The sequence below is a fragment of the Gopherus flavomarginatus genome, chromosome 12, assembly GCF_025201925.1.
Source record: "Gopherus flavomarginatus isolate rGopFla2 chromosome 12, rGopFla2.mat.asm, whole genome shotgun sequence".
Taxonomy (NCBI): Eukaryota; Metazoa; Chordata; order Testudines; family Testudinidae; genus Gopherus; species Gopherus flavomarginatus.
In genome coordinates, this window is record NC_066628.1 from 43,254,167 (window position 1) to 43,278,164 (window position 23,998).

At 42.4% G+C, this 23,998-nt stretch overlaps 1 long non-coding RNA gene across 1 annotated transcript; it reads left to right on the top strand.

Annotated features, from left to right (window-relative positions):
* On the top strand, positions 1-23,815 carry LOC127033007 (uncharacterized). The gene is made up of 2 exons (XR_007768994.1): positions 1-813; positions 23,158-23,815. It is a non-coding gene; the product is annotated as an uncharacterized LOC127033007 (long non-coding RNA).
* Positions 23,816-23,998: the final 183 nt, after the last annotated feature.

The following is a 23,998-nucleotide window of genomic DNA, read 5'->3' on the forward strand; positions in this document are numbered from 1 at the left end:
TTAGGGGGAAACCCTCGAAGCTGTGACTGTCCCTTTCCTGTCTTGTGCCAACCCTAACTGACCAAACGAGCTCTTTTTTAAGAGGCGAGAGGGTTGCGGGGGGTGGCAGCGACGCAAAGCCTCCAGCCTCCACATTTGCCAAGCTAACTTGCAGCAAGAGCTGTCTAATTTAGGGGGTGGGGACTAGGGTGCTTCCTTAAACAGCAAGGAGCGCGCGAGAGGTTGGGCACAGGAGGGTGCGTTTCCCCTGTCCGCCCGTGGCCGCGGCGTCCGGGCAGCCGAGAGGCAGCCGCTCGCCTCCTGGATGTGTCATTAGCACGTGGGGCTGCGCCGTGCGAACTTTCGAAGGGTATTTGTCTCCAACTTGGACGGAAACTCCGCGGAATCGGAAACGTTTCTGAATGGTGCAAGGATCCAGTCGCCTCTTTCTGGTTTGGTGGGGTGGTTCCCCCCTCCCCCTTCTACTTGTCGGGTTGGGATTTTTCGCCCCCCCCCCCCCCATATCCTGGGCAAATGTAACAGATTTTTGTTTTTAATGGGAAATGTTGTCACGTCCCGGTTGCACGATGTTTTTTTTTTTTTACAAGGGCAAAGAGGAAGGGTGGGAAAAAATCCTCAACGTGGTCAAATACCAGCTTAAATATCCGCCTTCTAGCGAATGGGCGGGGGGGGAGGGGGTTACCCATTGCTTCTCTCCACTTCATTGTCAAGTCTTTGCCGTCCGTAATTGGGAGACCTGCTTGTCTGAGGATAGGGCAGGGCACGAAGAGCCCCCCCACCCCCCGTGTCCTGTGCCCACCACCCCGAGAGAAGGTAACCGGATTTTCAAAACGATTTTCCCTTCCTTCCCCTTGTGTAAACTTCTGCTTTCTGTAGGAAAAGCGGCTCCGTTTCGGCTCCCATGTGCAGACACTGCCTAGTCAGAGATGCTCTTCCGTGGTGCAGGGGCTCGGCCCTGCAAGCGGCTTTGCACGTTCGCCCCGTGGGTTCCGTCGCAAAGCGGTAACCCTCGGGCTGGCGAGGGGGCTAAGCCCCGGATCCGGATTTCAGCGGGCAGGGCAGCTGCCCCGCTTAGTTTGTGACACTTGCCAGTCGCAGCAGTTCTGGGGCGGATTTCAGTCCCTGCAGCAGAAGCCCTGCTTGATTTCCTCCCACGCGGGGGGGGGGGGGCAGTGGTTTCAAGGCGAGTTTCCTAAAGTTAGGGGCTCCCATGCCTGGATTGTGTGCCGCTATGACAATGCCAATTTGCTGCGAGGTGATTTTTTAAAACCATCTCCAAAGGCCAGATCAGGTGCTAACTCCCTATTTAAAAACAAAACAAAACCCTTTAAACCCCGTGTTTTGCTCTCGGTGTCCGATCGGGTGGATTGGGCGAGTCTAGGGCTGGGTCTTTGCGGGCGAGATGAGAGGTTTGTGGATTCAACTGGCCTACAAAGTCCCAGTTCTCGGCTCCCAGGACCTGCAGTGCCATAGGGCAGTGAAACAAGTGAAGAATGACAACAGCTGAAAGTTGGGGAGGGGGGAGATCTTGGTTTTAAAAAATAATCATCATTCTGAGGGCTATTAACTCTTGCGTCCCCACCCTGGCCTTGTGCTGTTGGGAAAGGTCCTGCCTGGGCTTTCTGAGCTGCACAGATCAGCATCAGGGCTGTTGTGTTAAGGGTGACCAGATAGCAAGTGTGAAAAATCCGGACAGGGTGGGGGGTAATAGGTACCTATATAAGAAAAAGTCCCTATAGGGCTGTCCCTATAAAATCAGGACATCTGGTCACCCTCGTTGTGTTTTACAGATTTCCAGGTACTAGATGTGCGAGTTCTGAGTTTGCTCCTCATCCAGGGGATAGAATTTTAAAAATTCATTTTGGACGATGGTTACATGTATTTCTTCACCCCTGGGGAAAAAAAAACAAACCAACTCACTTCTTTTATATTCTGAGTGTATCTAATCCAAGATCCCCCTAAGCAAATTTATTATCATCTATTTCTTTATTCAGATATGAAAGCTCAGAAGAAGGTTTTGTTTTTGTTTTTTTAACGGGAGGGTTATCAGCAACGGGCTGTCAGTGGTGTCTGGCTTGGAGGGAGAGGCCACTAACTTTTTATACTAGCTGGGATGTTGTAAAGCCAAAGAAGAGTCGGACCATAAAAATTTCACTCTGGGAATTTTGAAATGCATTTTGCTTGAACCTCAAGAAAAAGCCAGACATTTGCATGTGGTGAACAGTTTCTGTTGTAATTAATTTTGACTTTATTGTATCACTTTGAGGCCCCATGATTCTTGACTGCATTGTACTAGCACAATTTGCACATAATTCTAGAAAGCGTATTTTAGGGGAAGCACTTTAAAGCTAAGTGCACTGTCAGCATTGGGATTCTTTACAAAATCTGAATTCTCTGCAGTAGTATAGAAGTGCCTGAACTGTCTGTGTGCTCACAGGGCTTGTTTCTTCCAACTTTCACTTTCAGAAAACACAGCTGATCAGATTTTTCTAAACCCGGTAACTTATTCATATATTAAATAGCTTGGCCCATTATATCTCTTCGTGTTAATATTTTTCTATCACCAACCCCCAAAACTTGCCCTAAAGTTTGTCCTTAATTTATGATATGCTCCTTACAGCTCTAAATCTTGCCTATTCATACCCAGCTTTTAGTGTGTGTCTATGAATATATATATATATGGGTGTGCATGTATGACTATATATATAGTGCCCTTTTGCACTGTGTGTGTGTGTATATATATATTATACACACGCACACTGTATCTCTCTCTCTCTCTCTGTATATCTGTATCTATAGATATATATATACAAACAATGCAGAAGGGCACAATCACTAATATATATATATATATATATATATATATATATATATATATATATAAAATGATCATGCCCTTCTGCATTCCCATTAACTTTTTTCCTTCTCAAGTTCTTATGCAGGAAATATTTTGATGGCTAAAGAGTTTTGACTTCTCCTTTTTAAAGGCTAGAATATTGAAATAGAACATGGAGCAAGGCCAAGTAGTAACTGTGTACAAATTGTATAGAATTTAATTGAGAACGATCACCTTTCTTTGGGATTTTTGAAACATCCCATAGAACTTAATGGATTTTTGTTTTTAATGGGTAATGTCTCATTTTAATATCTCTGCTCCAGAATTATATAAGGATGATTATATATAAATATAGAAATCATAACTTCTATTTTGAGTTTTCTGTAGGATTCTGAGGACCCCTGTCAGTTTCATCCCTATCAAATTCTAAAGGACTCATTCATAACAGTAATAATTATTAATATGTACATAATGCTTTTTGTTGAAGAATCCCAAAGTGCTTTGCAAACATTATTACACATATACACACACAGAGTATGTAAGATTAAAACATTTGCATTCTGACATTGTACATTGCACAATCAAATAATAATCTTCCAGAATGTATCAGAGGCATATTAGTTTTAACCCACAAAGAATTGTTGCCCATGTGTACACATTTCTGATGTTTTTAGTTCATGACTTGAGCATGCTGCCCCTGAAGTCAGTGAGTGCTGGATTGGGCCTGATATTTTTATAAAACATTGTATGAAAAGCTGGGTGGGAAACTTTCTTTGAAACAAAATTTCAAGGGACTTTTTTTATTTTCAAATTTCTCCCCATCCCACCAGTTTTCCACCTCGCTTTGACAGAAAAGTATATGAAACTAAGAAGTAAAGGCAAAAATCTAAAATGGTGGGTTTGCCCCAAGATTATAAATGTTGTCCTTGTCACACTGGGTGTGTTTATAGAAAGTAAGTTCTGTCTCAAGACTGTATGCCACCCCTCCTCCTTAGGGATCATTAGCCTTAAACTACATTAATCTGTAATGAAATCACAGCAATCTGATTCTAATCAGTTGCCCTGAAACATATGGGAGCTACAGCAAGACGAGTGAAGGTTGCACATTGTAAAAGTACATAGGGCGTACAGAGCTGTATCCTGCCATCAAGTGTTATGCGGGATTGTTGATTTCAGTGGGGATTTAGGCTTAAAAACTGATGGTATGTTGTAGCCTGTAGTGTGGAGATGTGGGAGAGATGTCTACTGCTGCATAAATCACTTCTGAATCCATATTTGTCGTCTTTCTACCTCTCCATCCCACTTTTTGGACATCACTTTTTCTGTTTCAAGGGAAGTGCAATTTTGAGTCAAGATTATACATGTTATTTCTCACTATTCAGTCTCTTGGGACTATCTGATGAGACAGCTAAAGTTTTTCTTTCATAAGGAGAGTTTCTTTCCTGTGGTTTGCTTTATAAAGTTCCATAAGCTGCCAGGTTTAGCTTTTGCCAGGTTTATAACTATCTGAAATACCTTACTTCCAGCAATGGTTTTTTTTTTCCTCTCCTCCCTTGGTGCATTTTAGGCCAGAATTGTCAAAAATGACCTTTGGGTTTCCAAATTTTGGGTACACAGTTTGAAACCTATTAAAAGGGACTCATTTTCAGAGGTTGTGTTCAGCTGTTTCGGAAAATCAGGCTCCTTTAAGAGTCTCGATTTGAGCATCCCAAAACACTCGTCACTTCTAAAAAGCTTTTTCTTTAACCATGTCATTCATCAAGGTGAAAGGACAAACTTTTTCAAGCACAATCCATGTTTTGAACTAGAGTGGATGCAGCTGTTTATCACTGAGAGAACTCTAGTGACAGACGTGCTGATATTAGGAATTGTATTTTTCCCATTCATCTTCATTATTAATATTTGTTTAGATTTCAGTGGCACGCACAACGTGCGAGGCACATTCTAAACATAATCCCTTCCCCAAAGAGCAATACAGGCTAATGGAAAACATTTTTTGGCATCATTAAATTGTTCGATTTAACCATTCTGATTGGATTAAAAAATCAGACTTGAATCTAAAATTCCCTCAACTCCGAAGTGATTTTGACAAATTACAAAGTCAAAATAATAACCTTTTTTCTTCCTAATTGGACATGAAGCATATTTAGACTAGGCATCAGGTATGGCCCAGCCAACACCTTGTAACAGTAAATGTTTCAAACTTCTACTGCAAGTGGTTGCTCTGATGGGCAGTTTTCTTAACTGATTTTACTGTCTATCTGTATTTCATAACGTCCTATGCTTTCTGGGTTGCAGGCTCAGTGAGGTTTCTCCCTGTTAATAATGGGGCTTTGTTTTATTTTCACTTCTTAACTTTGCGCCTCTTTTGCTAATCTTTCTCGGTGTACAAATAGACTTTCCTCAGCAGTCAGAGTTGACAGCATGTACCCCACTATAACCTAGTTCTGGGCAGAGCTGCTTGTCTTTCTCTAGTCAGAACCTTTACTGTGAAGTTTATTACACTGTAAGGCTGACATTTCCAGCCTTCTGAAAGAGTTGGTATATATTTGGCAGGTCCTATTCCTTTGGCACAAAAAAGGGCTGTGTTTTGTCTGTGATAAGCCCTGAAAGAAAACTATCTGAGGAGTAAGGAGAGGGGTGGGGTTCGTGCTGGATTCTCACTACTTGAACTGTGGAGAGAGAAGCAGAATGTTTGTTTGCAGGGTTTAGGAACCACTGTGGCTCGATGTTTGCAAATAGAGACCTTCATGATAGGGAATCCCAAAAGCTGATAGTCTGAAGAGTTACAGCGGGGTCTGGACCCTAATGAGCCTGGAGAATCTGTTTTACACATGTATGTAACTGCAGGAGTCTTCAATCTGGATTACATTCTGTATCGAGTGTCTGGCTCTTTGCTCTGCCGTTCAGCACAGGAGAGGGCCCAGATTTTCACAAGAGCCAAGCACCCCACTTGTACCCAACATGCTCTGCTCTTTTCAGAATCTGGCGCCCCTGTGCACCCCCATGGTGAATGCAGCGCATGTGGCGTGCCTGCTGTGTATAACATAAGCTCTTTCTAAAGTGCAGCTCTTAAAGAAACATAGTCACGAACTACGATAGGAATGTTTGCACTTTCTTTTAAACATTTCTGAATGATAAAGGAAAGACAGTGCTTCCAAATTGTTAATGCTGATCAGAGCTTCCCTCCCCACCTGTATCTGAATAGCAAAAGGTCACCGATTCCAAATGGAAGAGATGGGGTGGATGAATGGCTAGGACCCATCGCAATTTGCTGGATGTTGCTCTATCTGTCTTGGGGTTTTATCCAACCCCCATCACTGTAGTATCTGAGCAGCTTCATGTAAAGTCAGTAGCAATAGCCAGTCCCCATGGACTTCAATCTCTGGTGTTTCTCCTGTTTTGGGATAACAGCTCTGCTTGCTGGAGAGTTTTTGTGATTTTTCTTACTTTGTTAATTGACTTATTGCTATGGGAACCCCCAAAAGGATATTGTCCAATGAACAGGTTAAGGATTCATGACCCGTCTGATCAGTTTTTGGGTAGTTCACATGGTTACCCTCCCAGGGCCCAAGAGAGATGACTCAGAGCTGCTGTGGATTCCACAGGATCTGTGTGGATCCTGGAGGATCCAAAGGTTCTGGTCGTGGAACCCTATGTTTTACACATGCTGGTAGTGTGGGGGACATCCTGTTTCTCTCCAGACCCCCCTGATAATTTGGAGAACCTCCTTAAAAGTGTCCCAGGGTCCTCTATCATGGGACAGTCCGTTCTCATTTTCTATTGCATTGCTCCTGGTTTGAATATATTCCCCAGTAAGATTAGCTATTGTGGCACCCATTATGAGCACCTCCTATAGGGACCTTTGGTCTTGGTCACAGATATTTATTTACTTGTAAAGAGTCCCAAGTGACCAAGGCTTCTGGCCCTACAACAGACAATAAAAATGTAACAATAATAATAAATAACAATGAAATGCACCCTATTAAAAGAGCTAATAAAACACTGATATTATTCTAATAACTTCTGGGGACTGGGACAGGGTCAGTCTTCCATAAAATGGGAATATAATACCGACCTCCTTTGTAAAGAGCTGTGAGATCTAGTGAGGAAAAACACTATATGGGCCTGATCCTGCTTTCATTCACTTTAGTTGAAACGCTCCCACTAACTACAGTGGAGCTAAAAGCTAGATATTTTGAATCTCTTTAAACTGCATTGTCAATTTTCTCTGTTTTAGGAATTTCTTAGAACTAAAATGCCAGAATAGCGTTCTTTCAGAAACGACACTTTCCTTTATAATTCGATGAAGAACACAGTTTGAAACATGTTTAAATTTAATTTGATACGCTGTCTGTCAAAACTATTCAGCAAATAACTAGACAGCAAGCTAAAACAGTTCTTGAACCAAAGGTTTTGTGGATATGGAAAAACCTTTAGTCAGATCTGTGCAGTATTACAAAGGACTTGGCTTTTGACTCCTATGCTATCCACAGGGTTAAATTCAAATATGTAAGCGCAGTAGTTTAACGAATAAGTTCCAGAAGCTATTTAACTCTCGGCTTCATTACAGAGCAGCGATCAGGTTGAGTTAAGCAGAATTGCTGTATGTTGAAACATCTGGAATAATACCATATTTCCACGAAAAGGAATTTTTTTAGGAAGAGCAAGGATGGGCTGATATGTGAAAGAATGGAGCTAATAGCAACCTACAAATGCTGGAAAACCAATTAAGAATTTATAGCGTGAAAGAGTAAGACTTTGTCAGGAATCGTAATTTTGACCACAATCTCTTTTAAAAACAGCAGCAAAATCGCTTTTTAAAAACTCAGACTTTCCCAGCTATGATCAATGGGCAGCCTTAAGGTCTGGTGGCAGTGCTCAGTTTGTTGGAAATAGACTTCTTAACATATAATGGAGTTTATTCCTATTAAATAAGTCATGGCAAACATATTTGGAGCTTTCCAGGCTGGGTGGTAGCGAAATATCTTGTTTGGGGAAACAAATCAAAAGATTTTTTGTTATGAAACAACAATTTGAACATAGATCAGTTTAAATGAGCTTGATTTTAAAAACACTTTTAAAATTATTTTGATAGGTCCTAGAAGAAATAATGTCCTCTAGTCCACTTTTAAATATATCGTTTATAATTCAAGGGATATCGCTAATGAAATTTTAAATCTAGGTTGTATTTTAAAATTATTATTTTGTACCAAACCTAATAAGAATATAAATGTGTAATCTATAAATGTTATTTCTTACTGATTTCAATAAATACATTTTGGGGAAGGGAAAAAAGGGATTCAAATACAAATGCAACAACCATGTACAAAATGAGAACTAGAAAACTAATCTAAACAAAAGTGAATTGATCAATTTACTTTTAGTGAACAAAATACATAAAAGTAAACAAATGTCACAATAATGAAAAGCACATTCAGATATTTACAGCTCGTGTCTTTTTAATGTCATTGTGATGTTTTCAGTAACACAGTTAATGATTTTTTGTATATTAACAGTACCTGTCTGAAATTAGTCCGCCCTAAAGACCTGAAAAACAACCTGAAAATATTAAGTGTTAGAAAATAATTTACATTTAAAAAAAATCAAACTCTCAAGTACACTGAGTAACTTATCTGGCGTAAATTTCAAATAAATGTCCCCAATCTTAGTTAATAAAGAGTTTTTAGAACTTAACCCAATATAGCTACCGACTCTAACAGACTTCACGGAATCATTTTATAATGTTTGTCTGTTGCAGTTATAAGTGGTAAATTGAGATTAGAATTACAGAAAGCCTCAGACTAAATTTAGCGCTGGGATACATATACTGCACTCACTTCATTGGGAGAGTTTGGTTCGTGTTGAGCTAGTTTAGCATCTCCTTGGGGGATAAATTATAGTCTGAATGAGGACATTCACACACATTTATGACATTAGTGCTATATGCAGTTGGAAGTTCTGCATATGTTGAGGCTGTAAAACTAACACTATCTCTTCCCTCCTCCAAGGACTTTATTTAATTTCTTTATCAAGAGCCACTCACTAAAAGCTACTAGTCACAATGAAATGGAGGCTTTTTTTGACAGTGGTTCTCCACTGAGATCTTTGCAAATAGAGCAATAATCTTCTCTCAGCAAAATTCTCTATGGAGTGACTTTATCTTGTGGTGATTGCAGTGAGCGGAGCAGTTGTTTCATACAACCCTATTTTAAAGTGTTAACATTGCAAAGAGTAAGGAAAATGCTTACTAGCCAATATGGGGTGTTATATAATATAGTTTGTCTAAAGTTTTGACATATTTTTTAACACTGGGATATTGTATTATTTTTAATCTGTAGTTTTATTTCAAAACATCTGGTGGGAGTTTAATCGTGAACGATAAATTGGGATTTTATATTTATGCCACATTGTATGTAACCAAGAATGGAGTTGCAACTCTCCAAGGAAATAGTGCTGCGGCTGTAAGCAGTTACGACAAATCCTCAGCTGGTGTAAACTGGCTTCGCTCCACCGAAGTCAATGGAGCGACATTGATTTACCCCAGCTGAGGTGTAATTTTTATGAACAGTAATATTTTCTGACAAACATCTGGAGAGTCTTTTCACCTGGATCGTTGTTATGAATATTCCATGCTAAAGAACTGTTTGTAAATGATGTTGCGCTGTATTATCAATATGAAACTGCTAAAATCAGAGCTCGGAGATATCATTTTGAAGCACATTTTCAAAAGACAAATATTTTATAACTAGCTACTAGGGTTGCATGAACACTGAATGACAGTCAGCCGTTTTCAGGCTGTAAACAGATGTCAGTGTTTAAAAATAAAGTTATAAATACGCTTTTGCAAAACATAATGGTCCAGATCCTCAGCTATTGTAAATGGGCATAGATGTTGATTTCAGTGGAGCTATGCCGATTTACACCAGTTGAGGATCTGACCCAGCTATCTACAAACAAAGGTACTTTTTTTCCTTGGAGAGTCACAAGTCCATTTTGGATTAGATACAATATGGTGTAAACATCCCAAAATAGCTTTCAAAAGTAAACTCCCACTAGACTGACTTGACTGGAGTGATGCCGATTGACACCATCTGAGGATCTGCCCTGAACAGAGTTGTTTTCATGAAGTTTCTTAAACTTCCAATACTCCCCAGCAGTGCTGCAGACCTGAACAGCATCACTGAACTATTGTGTGAGACTCAGGAAGGAAAATGGCTTTAAACAAAAGTGAAACTGAGCAGGCTGTTTTCATTGTCTGAGCTTGAGGAAAACACAAAAAGGGATTGGACAGCACAGGTAGGAAGGGCAGAAGTTTTCCAAACTCAGCAGAGTTCTAGCTGTGCAATAATTATGTATGCTGTTTATTTTATTATTATACAATGCAGGATTCAGGACAGCAGGCATTAACCAATAAACCTGACGCTAAACCCTATTAAAGTCCAGGGGAAGACCACCACATTGACCTCAGTGGGAGCAGAATCAAGCACAAACAGGATACTATGGACCCAATCCTGCCACCCTGAAGTCAATACTAAAACTCCTATTAACTTGAGTGGAAACAGGATCAAGCCACATTTTTATAAATACAGTTTTATGATGTATAAAATATAAATTTACTTTTTTCAGTCATTTACTGTGCAGTTCTTGGGAAGAGTAGGGAAGAGTAAGCCATTACAAATATATATGCTGATACTGACTAAAATTTCAAAAGCTCCTAAGTCACTTAGAAATCTAAGACTCATTTACAGGACTTTTACTTTTTTTCCTCTGGAAAGTGCAGATTTGGATTGACCAAAACACTTTGTGAATTTATATCCAATTCACTAAATTGTTTCAGTAAAAAATGAAATCTGAAAAAATTGAAACGTGTTCTGACATTTCCTAAACCAAAAGTTTTGATTTTTCTAATTGAAATGACTTTGTTTGGAATTTTACTTCCAGTTTAATTTTTTAAAAGGTTTAAAAAATGAAATTTGCCCTCAACTTTTTCAGTTCTCCTAAAAAAATCATTTCAACCTGAAACAATTTTTCCCCCAAATTTTTTTTTGCTTGTCCAACAAAACAAATACTCAGTTATTCACACAGCCCTGAGTTTGAAAGTGGAGCTTAGACACCTAAGTCAGTTAGGCACTTTTGACAATGTTATCCTTTGCACATTTTGTCTGGAGAATATTACACAGATTTGCTTAACTTTTATATCGGTCTTACAGACACTTTTTTTTCTTTTCATATGTTTTTAAAGGTATGGACATTCGAAGCAGCCACTGTAACAGATTGCTTTACTGTTTGAGTAAAAGGCGTAGTCAATTGTTTGACTACAGTCACAATTCGTTCTTAAAAATATTCAAGAGACTAAATAACTGAACTTAGCCAAATGTATTGTCTAAAGACAAACAGTACAATACGAAAAGGAGACATACATACAATCCTTCTGGGAAGCAATTCTTGTCGTACAGCATGGTCACCTGACATAGAAGTGTGCTTTGGAAATATGCATTTAACCTAGATAAGTTTATAGTATGGGTTTTACAAGTTACAGCGTACTATACATCACTAAAATCCAACCTATCAATTTGAAACAGTTCCTTAACTTGTTTTGTTCTGTATTTTTCTTCTTTCTCTTTTGGATACTATATTCTAAACCAGTTGCCTGTGAAAATACCTATGCTAGGACATAGACCGTATATGTTTTGCATTTAACAAGTTCTGTATTAGCTAGTGCCAAAGCTGACATCAGCTTTGCCAAGTGTTATGGGATACTTAGCATGAGTGAACGTAATTGTGGGAAGGGCATAATACATTCAGTTAAAGTAACTTCCCAACACTTATATTAACCCTGTGCACATAATACCCATTAATGTGGTTCATACTACGCCTAACATATATGTATTGGCTAACAAATCATTAGAGATCATATTCAAATACAGTCCCTATAGGCAACATTGCATATAGATTGTGTACGTCTTGGCCAGACTGAACGTTGGGATTTTACTGCTGCCCATAAACGATGATAACCTTTACTCGTATGGATCGTATGTGTGAGCAACAGAAAAAAGGACAATGTTTAAAATATGAACTCTATGTTGCTGACCATTCTAGCTTATTTAATGGAATTTAATAAATCAGAGACCTGCTCCTGTGACCTTTACTCACACAAGCAGGCTTTTGAATACAAAATTGACACCCCCCCCCAAATATATAGCATGTGTCCAACTATCACTTACAGTATGTCTAGCAATTGTTTCCCATCGTTAGACATTCTAAACAATTTACAAGGGTGAGATCAAAGTGGAAAAAAGTCCGTTTACAAATTCCCCAGTACATAAAAGCCGTGTAGCGTTTGAGCTAAGCAGAGATACTGTCTAATAAAAGACTTTTTTTTTTTTTGGAGGAAGGTTTTCTTGTATTTAATAGTAGATCAATGTAAATGCCCAAAAAAACACTGAGACTTTAAGCCAAAGGCTGCACATTTTTAAAGAGAGAGTTTATCCTATTAACAATGTGAAAGGAGAGACAATGTTAGGGTTCCATGTGAAATCTTTCTGGCAATCTAATATTTTTTTCTTTCTCACTTTCCCTGGTGACTAAAATGTGCTCTTTCATGAATTTACTGACACTAAACAACATGTGACTGGATTGGTTGAAAGTGGTAGCCACAATTTATTAATTATCGTAGCTATTTTTTTCATGAAGGCAGATGCTTCTTACAGAATTGACACAACCTTCTTCTCTAATCCTTATAATCAAAATCATTGCTGTCTTGGTTGGCCATTGAAAATTGATTTGTACATGCTACACGCTAATTGAAATCTCTTGGTCTGTCACTGTTAAAAGAGGTTTTGATCCGGGTGGGGAGTCCCCCCCCCCCTTTCAAATTGGTCCAGCTGGCACTACTGATAGGTCATGTGGATTCCTTATTGAGAAGCCAGTTTGTTTATTTCAGCCAACTTGCCTGAGCATGAGTTTCTGTTGCAAAACCATAAATGGTAGCAGTTATGTTTCAAGAAGTGGAGTTTTGTGTTGACTCCCTTCAGTTTTTTCACCTTCTAGAAATGAAGGAGATTTGATTTTCCTGCAGTTATGAGCTGGGAATAACTCTGTGCTGAGGAGGCAGAACGATACAACAAGAAAAACACTCAAACATCCTGTAATGTTCTGGCTAATAAAATGTGACTTTACACAAATAACCAGGCCTGACCCATGATTTATTGACTGCACCCTGTCATGTGATGGGCCCTCAGCTAGTAATAACAATACTTCACATTTTCTTTGGAGGATTGTTTCCCAAATACAAGCTAACTAATCCCCCTAACACCCTTATGAAATAACCATTATTCCCTTTCTGCAGGGCTTGTAATTTGCACAGCCTAGAGTCAGAGCTACCAGTGCAGACTCCTTAGTACCGATCCTCTGTCTTCAGCACATGGTCCTTTCCTATCATGTTACAGTCCCCCAAGGTCGTATAACTATTTGTGTGATATCAATACAGGCTCTAGAGGCAATTTTAAAAAATGGAAATCAAATTAAGCTTTTATTTGAACACTCACGTTGCACAAGGCAGAATATTCGGCATGAGAAAGCGTGCTAGTAGACAATAGGTAAAGGTATATGGTATATTAATGTTACTAATCTTTGGTAATAGCCATTCCAGGTAAACTAAGGATGTTAGACATAATTTTGTAAGAAAAGTGTGCACTTAAAATCTAAAATCAGACTCATGTTGAACCTTGTGTATTTTATCAAAGCTTGTCAATAAACGGATGTCTAGTAAATTCACTTCACTTATTGGGCCTCAAGGAATTGGGGAATTTACATGACCCATTGGATCAGATTAATGGCTCTGGTTCAGCAAAGCACTTAACATGCTTAACTTTGAAGCATATGAGTAATCCCATCTCTCTTCAGCAAATTAATTAAGCATGTGCTTAACTTGGAGCACATAATTACTCCTGGGCTTAAGTGCTTTGCCATATCAGCACCTGGGAATTCTAAAAAGTTCTGGTGTGTGTGATAAACGGGTGAATCTGAAGGTGCTTTTGGGCTGGGGTTTTCAAAGAAACCTGAGGGAGTTAGGCACCCAAATCTCATTAAATGTCAATGGTACGACAGTGCCAGTCCTTCGCTTAAAAACCCATATGTTGTAAATAGAACGTGTTCCTTGGCATTATTCATAATTCCTTCTTTAATTAAAAGGAAAACCATTTTAAAAATCTAGTTTGCTTGGCCCTTTTTTCCTGATCTTTGCTTACTATTTTTGCCTTGCTCGGCACTTTGGCCAAGGCACATCACTGAAGGCTGTTGCTCTGCTGGTGGCGGTCAGCTGCATTGTCAGGTTCTTAGTGCTGCAGTGGTTGAATCTTTCAGCCCATGTTTAAAGTGGAGCACATGTTTGTGTCTTGTTGAATCAGGGCCTTACATGCTTTAGGTGACTCTTCATTGGTTTAAAAGCAACTGTTTCCATTACAATTTTAAGTCGACACATCTCTGATAGGATCGCACTGTGGTAAGCACAATACATATCCTAGGCAGGTGTTTATGATACTAAGGTGGGTGTCTTTAAGTCAAATAAATATTAAATAAATGTCTGATGTCTCTTAAATGCAACAGGGACTCTGTGTGCCATATTCTGATTTCAGTTATACCTGTGCACGGCCAGGCTAAAATCACTGATTTTGGTGGAGCTGCTCTGGCCTAATGCAAGTGTAGCTGAGATCAGAATCTGGCCTGCCCTGAGGTTGTTTAACAGACTCTAACCTCCCATTTTATAGCTCCTTTGGTACAATCTTCACTATCAAAACTTCCTCGAGCAGCCCATTGGGCCGGATCACCCTTCATTTAGAGTAACCCAAAGAGGAGAACCCCTTGGGGAGTTTCTCCCCAATTAATTAGTCAGGCATTGCAGGGGCTGGTGCCAACCTCTGCAGATCCCAAGGGAGCTGCATAACCCCAGAATCCTCACCGCAGAGTTCTGGTGCCTTCGTGCTAGTGATGGATTCCCAGCACTTCCCCTCCTGTTCTCTTTTCCCCAAGCAATGTAGTACCCCAGCTCTCATGCCCACAACACTTCCCCCCGCCCCCAAGTCTGTGCTTGGTTTAGTGGTTTATCTTTGTCAAGGGTTAAGGGCTTAGCTTAGTTCTGTGATGATGATGCTGGCATGTGTCTGGAGTCCTACTGAACAGCAAAGCCGACATTGTGATCATTGGCAGCCATATACCATTGGCCAGTTTCGTCCCACTCATGGAGGGTGTAATACAGTAGCTGTCGGAAAGACTTCTTTGTTTATTATGGTGACTAACTGTTTTATTTAATGTAATTTGAGTCAGGTACTGTAGGTGCCTTGTTCTGTCCTTCTGGTATGCGAGTCTCCTGCACATAAGTAACGGTGAGGTCATTGCAATGGGGTGAAAGTGTTAGATGAGCATTAAAAGTTACTAGTTGAACTTTGCATTGTTGGGTTGCTGTTTTTCCAAGTAGACTCCATGGAAAATCTGTGTGGTGTGTTTGATTCTCCAAACCTGACAGGTTTCAAAGAGACCCTGGCAAGCTTAATAGGCCTCAAATGTACTCTCCCCTAAAAATAACTTGGGCTTTCCAGCTCTTCTGATACAGGAGGGGGAAAGGCTCTTCCAAACTGAGGACATCAAAGCAAGTAAAATGCAGATGGTTCTAAATGCTCCTAACCAGCCCTGGGGACTGGGTGTTTTTCCAGTCAGCACTGGTACTGCCCCTCCTTCCCTCTGCACGTACTCTCTGCTCTTGGATGTTTTAGTGCTCCCATATAACATACTTGCCCTTTCAAGAGTTGTATCTTTCAAAGGAATCTATGCATCAGTTAGCACAGTAAACTGGGCTCTCTGCAGTGGAGGTAGATAGGTGTAGCAAGGGGCAGTTGAATCTTCCTGCAGCAGGAGAGATGGCCTCTGTGCTGCATGAAGTATGTGGTTTCTGTTCCTTTTGTAACTTTCATGTGTTGTTTTATCTGGACAGTCAACATGATAAGATGTGGCACCTCAGGGCTCAGTCCTGTAACCCATATTCACGTGAGCTGCAGGATCAGACCCTGAGCTTGCTACTGGAAGAATCTGAAGAATAAAGAAAGGGTTTGGGTTGATATTGATGTTGCTCAGATGATCTTGCCAGATACCAGCTGTAGCAGTGAAAGGGTGGAGTCTGACCTTCCATTCCTCCCACTGGCTTTGCTCACAAGAATGGTTTGGGCAGAGCGACAGGAGGGTGCAGCCAGCACACATGCTGTGTCCCCCCTCCCACCCCAAACCAAAATGGTTGGGTCTAATTTCAGACCTATCATCAACGCTGCCTGGCAGTCTCTTTTTAAACAGTTGCCTTTTAGTGTGGCTAGTAACTTGCATGACTCTCTGAGCTAGTAACCTCTTGATGGCTGTCTGCATTATCTTGCACATCTGGTACAACTGCACATTGCTTGAGTCACTGCATGAGGCATGGCTGACATAACATGGGCCATGAAGTTATATGCGTTTATTTGTACTCTGAGGTCACTGATTTAATATTTCCTTGGAGATCTGTAATATCATTCTAAGATGATGCTCAGCCCCAATCATAATTTCAAGAACAAATCGGAGACAAGGCTCTATTCATAAAGATAGTATGTTCTTCTAGAGGCTAAATACCATAAATAACTGATTTTTGGATGCATGTATTGCCAGCATCTCTCAAAAGATGTTAATAAATTCCAAGGCCACATCTTGGAGCGTCAGCCGTTTTCTTGATGTTCTGTCCATTGGCTCATTTAAATACAACCAGATTCAGCTTTAAGAACTGTAATGTGTTTTTAGATTTCTCAGACGATTAACGTATTTTCAACTGCACTGGGTCTAGTTTAAAATAAAGTTCTGAGCCTGCTGCCCTTCAGATCAGCAATAAAGCTCTCATTGACTCCAGCGGGAGCAGGATGAGGGGCTGCAGTTTAAAGCGCCAGCTCCTCAGCTGGTGTGAATTGGTGTTGGGCCATTGGCTCTGTTGATTCGCACCAGCTGAGGAGCTGGGCCTTTATTTGGGGTACAGAACATTTTGTTTTCACTTTTTGCATTGGAAAGGAAACTGTCAAAGTAAAAGTCACGCTTTAAACAAACAACCTTTCGTCTGTTATTAACGACCCCTTCAGATGATTAAAGCTCAAAGAATTTTAAAAATCTAATTTACTTCTCATGCTTGATGATTTTTTTTCTTTGCCTTGTCTTATTTTTGCATTTTGCTGAGCTTAGACTCAGAGCCAACAAAGCATGTAAACTTACCTTGAAACACATGACTTGTCCCTCTGATGTCAGTGGGATTTAAGCATGTGCTTAAGTGCTCTGCTGAATGACAGTGGGATTGCTCACCTGCTTAAAGCTAAGCACACGCTTAAATGCTTTTGTTGACTTGGAGCCTTGGCTAGTGAAACTAAACTGCTGGATCTTGCTTTCCATTTCTGGGGCACTTGGCATAGTGCGGCTCTGTCTGGACTTGCAATGCCAAAGAGGAATTTTCAATCCCAAAACTCTTAGCTTGAGAGCTCCTCGGAGCAGGGACTGTCCTTCTTGAGCGTTTGGAAGAACCAATCACCTAGCACAGGGGTCGGCAACCTTTCAGAAGTGGCGTGCTCAGTCTTCGTTTATTCACTTTAATTTAAGGTTTCGTGTGCCAGTAATACATTTTAAAGTTTTTTAGAAGGTCTCTCTCTATAAGTCTATATATTATATAACTAAACTATTGTATTGTAAAATAAACAAGGTTTTCAAAATGTTTAAGAAGCTTCATTTAAAATTAAATTGTTGCTCTTACGCTGCCGACCCGCTCAGCCTGCTGCTGGTCTGGGGTTCTGTTCACCTAGGCTGGCAGCGGGCTGAGTGGAGCCTGCGTCCAGGACCCCAGCTGGCAAAGGTTCAGCAGCAGAACCCCAGACCGGCAGTGGGCTGAATGTGGGCAGGGCTGGGACCCCAGACCAGCAGTGGGCTGAGCAGCTCGGCCCGCTGCTGCTCAGGGGTTCCATCCGCCGGCCCCTGCCAGCCGAGATCCCGGCTGCCGGACCCGCTCAGCCCGCTGCCGGTCTGGGGTCCCAGCCCTGCCCACATACAGTGGGTACCTACCTTCTCCCTGGTTCTGGCCCATTCTCTTCCTCTCTCTGCACTGAGCTGAGGGTGGGAGTGCACTGAGCACAGGGCTGGGGGTGAAGGAGCAGGCTGGGGGTTGGGGTGTAGGGTCTGGCCAGGAGCTAGAATGAGGGAGGGGGCTCAGGGTTGGGGCAGGAGGTTTGGGTGTGGGGCACTTACCTGGGCAGCTCCCATTTGGTGCAAGGGGTGCAGGTGGGAATGTGTGTGTGGGGGATGCAGGAGCTCCCGTTTGGTGCTCAGGGTGGGGGTGAGGATATGGGGAGTGCAAGAGTCAGGATGTGAGGGGTGTGGGGGGGCTGGGTATGTAGGGGGTTGCAAGAGTCAGGGCAGAGGGCTGGGGGCATGTGAGGGGGGTGCAGGTGTCGGGGGGGGCTGGGTATGTGTAGGGGTGCCAGAGTCAGGGCTGGGGTCATGGGGTGTGTGTGAAGGAGTCAAGCGGAGGGCTGGGTGTGTATGAGGGAGGCACAGGGCTCAGGGCGTGGGCCTGGGGGGGGGGCTGCGGGGCTCAGGGCAGAGAGCTGTGTGTGTAAGGGGGGGGTCAGGGCAGAGGGCTGGAGGGACTATGCCCCTATTCCACCCCCCCTTCCCCAAGGCCCTGCCCCTGCTTCTTCTCTGCCTCCCCCGGGAGCAGTGAGCACAGAGCGCACTGACTCTGCTCCTTCCTGACCCCTTCCCTCGCAAGGGCCATCAGCTGATTGGCAGGGAGGGAGGGAGGGAGAGGCGGAGGAGGGGCAGGAACCCAGCACACTACGGGAAGAGGCAGGGGAGCTGGCAAGCCCAAGCTCCTGCTCCTTGCCCCCTGCCCCCGCAGGGAGGGAAGGCGGGGGGAACGGAGGGCAGGGAAGAGCAGGCCGCACCGGGCTGGGCAGGATTTTTAATGGCACACTGCTGCCTGCCGGGAGCAGCGTGCCATTAATAATCGGCTTGCGTGCCGTCTCTGGCACACGTGCCATAGGTTGCTGACCTCTGACCTAGCAGATAATGCTCTAAATGAATAATAACCTGTGAGTGAAGTTCTGTCCCCACTGATGTTGGTGACTCCGGGATTTCTCAGACTCTTGGGCTTTCTCAGACTCACGCTGTGATTTCTGCTTTACTGTTAAACTCTCTTCATTTTATTGTTACCCTATTTGGCCGCTTCATCTGCCTGTTGTGTCCTGTCTAATGTCTAGATTGACAGCCCTCTGTGGCACACACTGTCTCCTATGTTTCTTGTCTGTACAGCACCTGGCACAAGGACATGATCCTGGACTGGGGCTCTTAGGCACTCCCAGAATAATAAGAAGGTTGCTTATTTTAATCAATAAAGAAAACCCAACTCAAACCTTTGCAAATAATAAGAGCAGTTTTCTAACCTGGGTCCAAAAACTACTTGATGTTCATTACAAAAGATCAGATTCCGTAAACGAATGAACCAGCTGGCCAGGCTTCTTCCAAAGTGGGGCCACTTTCTGCTGCTCTGACTCTGCTTTGCTTTGCACCAGATCTTGCCGTTGTGCTTCCTTTAGGACACCAGTGTCGTCCCGTAGCTATAACTTTTTTCTTTTTAACTGCTGTCATAATTTTTAAAAGATGCAAATACGTTTTTTTGGATCGCAGCCTGGCTGGTGTTTTATTAGCACATGCAGACCAAGAACTCCTTTTTATTTGTATATCAGGTCCTGGGGAAAAAAATCTCAATAAAATAAAAAAGGATCTGTATAAATAATAACGAGGGTTTTATGGACCGTTTTGAACTCTCATTGCCTGCAGCTGCAGAATGTGGTCTCCCACCAGAGGACATGGGAGATATAAATCTAATATTACACCTTATTGGCATCTGCATGAGTGTGTAAAATCTAGTCATTTATACTGCATGCAAAGCGGAATCGCTACCCTACCAGCTGGATCCGTGGTGATGACATGTTTGGCGCTTCAGCAGCTCCAAACAAGATGCAGTTCTGTACAGAGAAAGCAGCTGAATGTGCCAGCTTAGCTTACTTTATTTTGGAGATGAATGTTAACACACCTGTTGGAAACTGAATCCAACACAGTGCCGGGCAACTAGGGGGCACAGCAAAAGGCTGTTCTGTTTACGATTAGAGGGCTGCTGGCTGTTGCTCTGCGGAGACTCACTATATTTTAAGGGCTGTCAAACCAGTGACGTTCTTCCTAGCCTACTACCAAGAAGTGAACAGGGAAAAGTTTGCACCATCTTTAACACAAGAGGAAGGCTGGGTCAGTAGTTATGAAATTGTCTTGGGACTTAGGCCTCCTGGGTTCAATTCCGCACTCTGTCCCAGGCTTCCTATGTGACCTTGGGCAAGTCGCTTAGTCTCTATGGACCTCACTTTCCTATCCCTAAAATGGGGCTAATAGCACTTCCCTGCCCCACAGGGGCATCATGCGGCTAAATATATTAAAGGCTGCGAGGTGCTTGGAAAATGGAGATGTGGGCTATGTAAGCACCTTAGATGTAATGGAAAATGAGGTATTTCGGGGCTCACCTCTGGACTTCTGCTGAGTCCACCTACTAAAGCTTTTAATTACTGGTGAATTTACAAAAAGCCTTGCTCTGCTCACTCAAAATTGGGCAGTCTTGAATTTGCTGATTTACTGTGGGCTTTCTCAAAGGAATGAAAAGGTACCTAGTTCCCATAGACTTTTAATAGGAGCGGGGCACCTAAATCCTGTAGGCCTCTTTAAAATATACTCGGCTTGGAAGTTCTTTGGGGAAGGGTCTAGCTTTTTGTTCTGTTTGTACATCACTTAGCACAGAGTGGTCCCGGGCCATGACTGGGGCTCCTAGAAAAATCAGTAATAGTCCACTAACATAAATCTCAATCGTCCTGCCTCTATTAATAAATCAAAAGTAACGGATGCTGTTGGGAAGCTGTGTATGGATTCCTACCACTGACAGTTGATTGTTACAGCTGACCTTCCGTTAGCGTACAGGGGTTTATCTTCTGATTACGGCATGCGTGCTGTATGAACGCATGCGGTACTAATCTGTGGAATGACCTTGTCAAGATCGGGCTCTCTGAGCTGGAGAAAAGCCCCTTCCCCCAGCCAAACATGCCAACTCTGAGCTGATTGCCTGTTCCTTGTGTGCTCTTAATACAGAATCCTATTTGTTCGATGCTCCCGTCGTTTAGGGTAAAAATGCTATCTGGCAGGGTTTGCTGGGTGGCATGTCGATTGGCTTAAAGGGGGCTAGTGACAAAAAGCTTGTGTGCTTGCGCTGCAGCCTATAACCACATTGTTATAATATTTAGCTTGAAAGGCAAAGCTTATGATGACTAAGCACCTCCAGCACTGCTGGGCTCTCTGAGCTGTTGCTGGGGCGGGAGAGTAGGGCTGGGAAAGCTGCCGAAGCCTTCCTGTGTTCGTTTTACACAGCACAAGCAAGCCAGAGTGAAGCAAGTCTGTCAACTCTCCTAGCTGACAGGGACCTGGAGGGCACTGAGAGGCAGCAAGAAAAATGAGGGACTTTCAGGGGCAGCTGTGTTTTACTAACCCAGTCATAATGCCCCTAAAAATCCTTATTGTTCTTGCAATGTTCGTCTAGAACCTCCAGCACTGGGAGGCCTTTCCGAGGTAAGTATCAGCCCCTGGAATGAAGACATCTGAGCGAGTGGTTGTTTGTGTTCTCATTTTAAAGGGATATGGTCAACTAGGATCTTTATTATTTTTTGAAAGGCAGGAGGAAGGGGTCCTGCAAAAGCAAATCTGGATCGGAAAGTTGTCATGAATTGTCTTACAGAGCATGTATTTTCTACTCAGCATCCAAACAAGAATAATATCGTGCTTACAGCGTAAGAGCCTGGCAGTGAAACTGATGAGAAACTAAATTGCAACTTGCTAATCTGTTTTTCCCCCTTAACTAATTGGAGCGAAATGAAACATATGAACAAATAGCATAAAGGATTAATAATACAATTCAAAAGATTTTCAAACAAAGCCCTTTATTTTAGTAACCTTGATGTTTATAAACTCGTGTGGGGGGAAAACCCCCAAACCTGCAAAGACACACATCCATGCTTAACTTTACACACTGTAAGTCATCCCATTGACCATTCACCGCACATGAAATTATGTATGTGCATGTGTCTTTACAGGATTGGTGCCACAGGGACTGGATATTCAACTGGGAGAAATTGGCATATCTGCATTGACTGTAACAGAACTGTGCTGTTTAAAATTAGCCAAAGATCCAGACCTTAAATGTTTACAGATATTTAAATTCAACTTACCAGTGAGTTTTCAGATTTAAATGCCCAATCCTGCAGATACTTATGCTTGTGTCTCTTTATGAAATTTCAAACGAATGTACTCACCTAATAGATTTAGATTACCAGCATTTAAAAAAATGTTCAGAGCATACGATATTGCTAGTACCCAGCATACAAATGTGTTTTCACAAACGAATGTGGCCTTCTGGTTGCTTTTTTCCTGTTTAATAAATTATAAACATTTCAGTGATTCCCTGCAAACTTTAACAACTTCAGAATGATTCTTACAAGAAACCAGACTGAACAAATGCTCCCCAGTCATCTGGAAGTACTATGCGCCTTAGCCAAAAAGAACCAGCCACCAAACCATTCTTCCTGTGGGGTGAAATGTCCCTGCCCTTCCTCCCAGCACCTGGGTCTGCCATCCATACTGAAATGAAAGCAGCCAACAGCGCAGCCTGGTCAGGAAAAGTGGAGGAGAAGGAAACATGCTTCAAGATGAAATATTAATTGGAAGTAGAAGTCTTAGGGGCAAATTTGTGAGAAAAGCTAAATGAAGACCCCGATTCAGCCAGGACCTTAAGCCTAGGCCTAACTTTAAGCACGTGACTAGTCCAACTGAAGTCAATGAGACATAATTATGCTGTGCCTAAGAACTTTGGGGCTGATCCTTCATATGAAAATCAATGGGAATTTTGAGCTAAATTTCAAGGAAGGCAGGATCAGGACCCTTGTGACCTGGGGCCTTAGGCGAAGGGCTGGCCCCACTGAAGTCAGTGAGACAATTCCCTTAATGTTTACCTTCTCTATATACTATTGCTGGCAGCCCAGCTTCTTACCCTGCACACTTCCAGGAGCTAACCTGGAGTCAGACCTTCCGTAAAGGAAAGATTTCTAGCCCGTGCTTTATAATCTGCTCTCCTCTTGCACAGCTCCATGAAATCTAATTTGTTTTATCCCTTTAATGACCCACAGGGCCCCACTCCCATGAAGTTCCCCTGGAGACTATATAGGACCTTCACTGCTCACCCAGCCTAGGAAGGCTCTTTCCACACAGCAGTGCTTCCCTGTTGCTGGGTCGAGTGGACCTGAAGTTCAGTTCCAGCATTGAAGACACAAGTGACAACGCGTTTGAAATGAGTTGGTACATGTAATAACGTGAATCCTGGACCTTCCAGGTCAGAGCTTGGCCACAATGCCAAGTTTGGGCACCAGCTCCCCACTCTCTACCCGTCTCTGGACAGAGGAGCTCAGTCGAATGTGAATTCAATAGAGTTCCATGAGGAGGCAGTTAATCACTTTTTTCATGATGAAGGGTCAGTCAAGTCCAGAATCTTGTCTCTGTACTATACTGTTCAGAGGAAGGAGAAGAAACCTCCTAGTGGACAAGTATGGAATTATCTACCTATCAAGGATATTTCTTTCTAATCCCCATGCTGCCCCTGTTGGCCTACACCAGGAGTTGGCGACCTTTCACAAGTGGTGTGCCAAGTCTTCATTTATTCACTTTAATTTAAGGTTTCGCGTGCCGGTAAAACATTTTAATGTTTTTCAGAAGGTCTTTCGCTATAAGTCTATATATTATATAACTAAACTATTGTTATATTGTAAAATAAACAAGGTTTTCAAAATGTTTAAGAAGCTTCATTTAAAATTAAATTAAAATGTTGATCTTACGCCGCCCGCCGGCTCAGCCCACTGCTGGTCTGGGGTTCTGTTCACCTAGGCCAGCAGCGAGCTGAGTGGGGACTGCAGCCAGGACCCCCAGCCGGCAAGGGTCCGGCAGCCAGATCCCCAGACCGGCAATGGGCTGTGC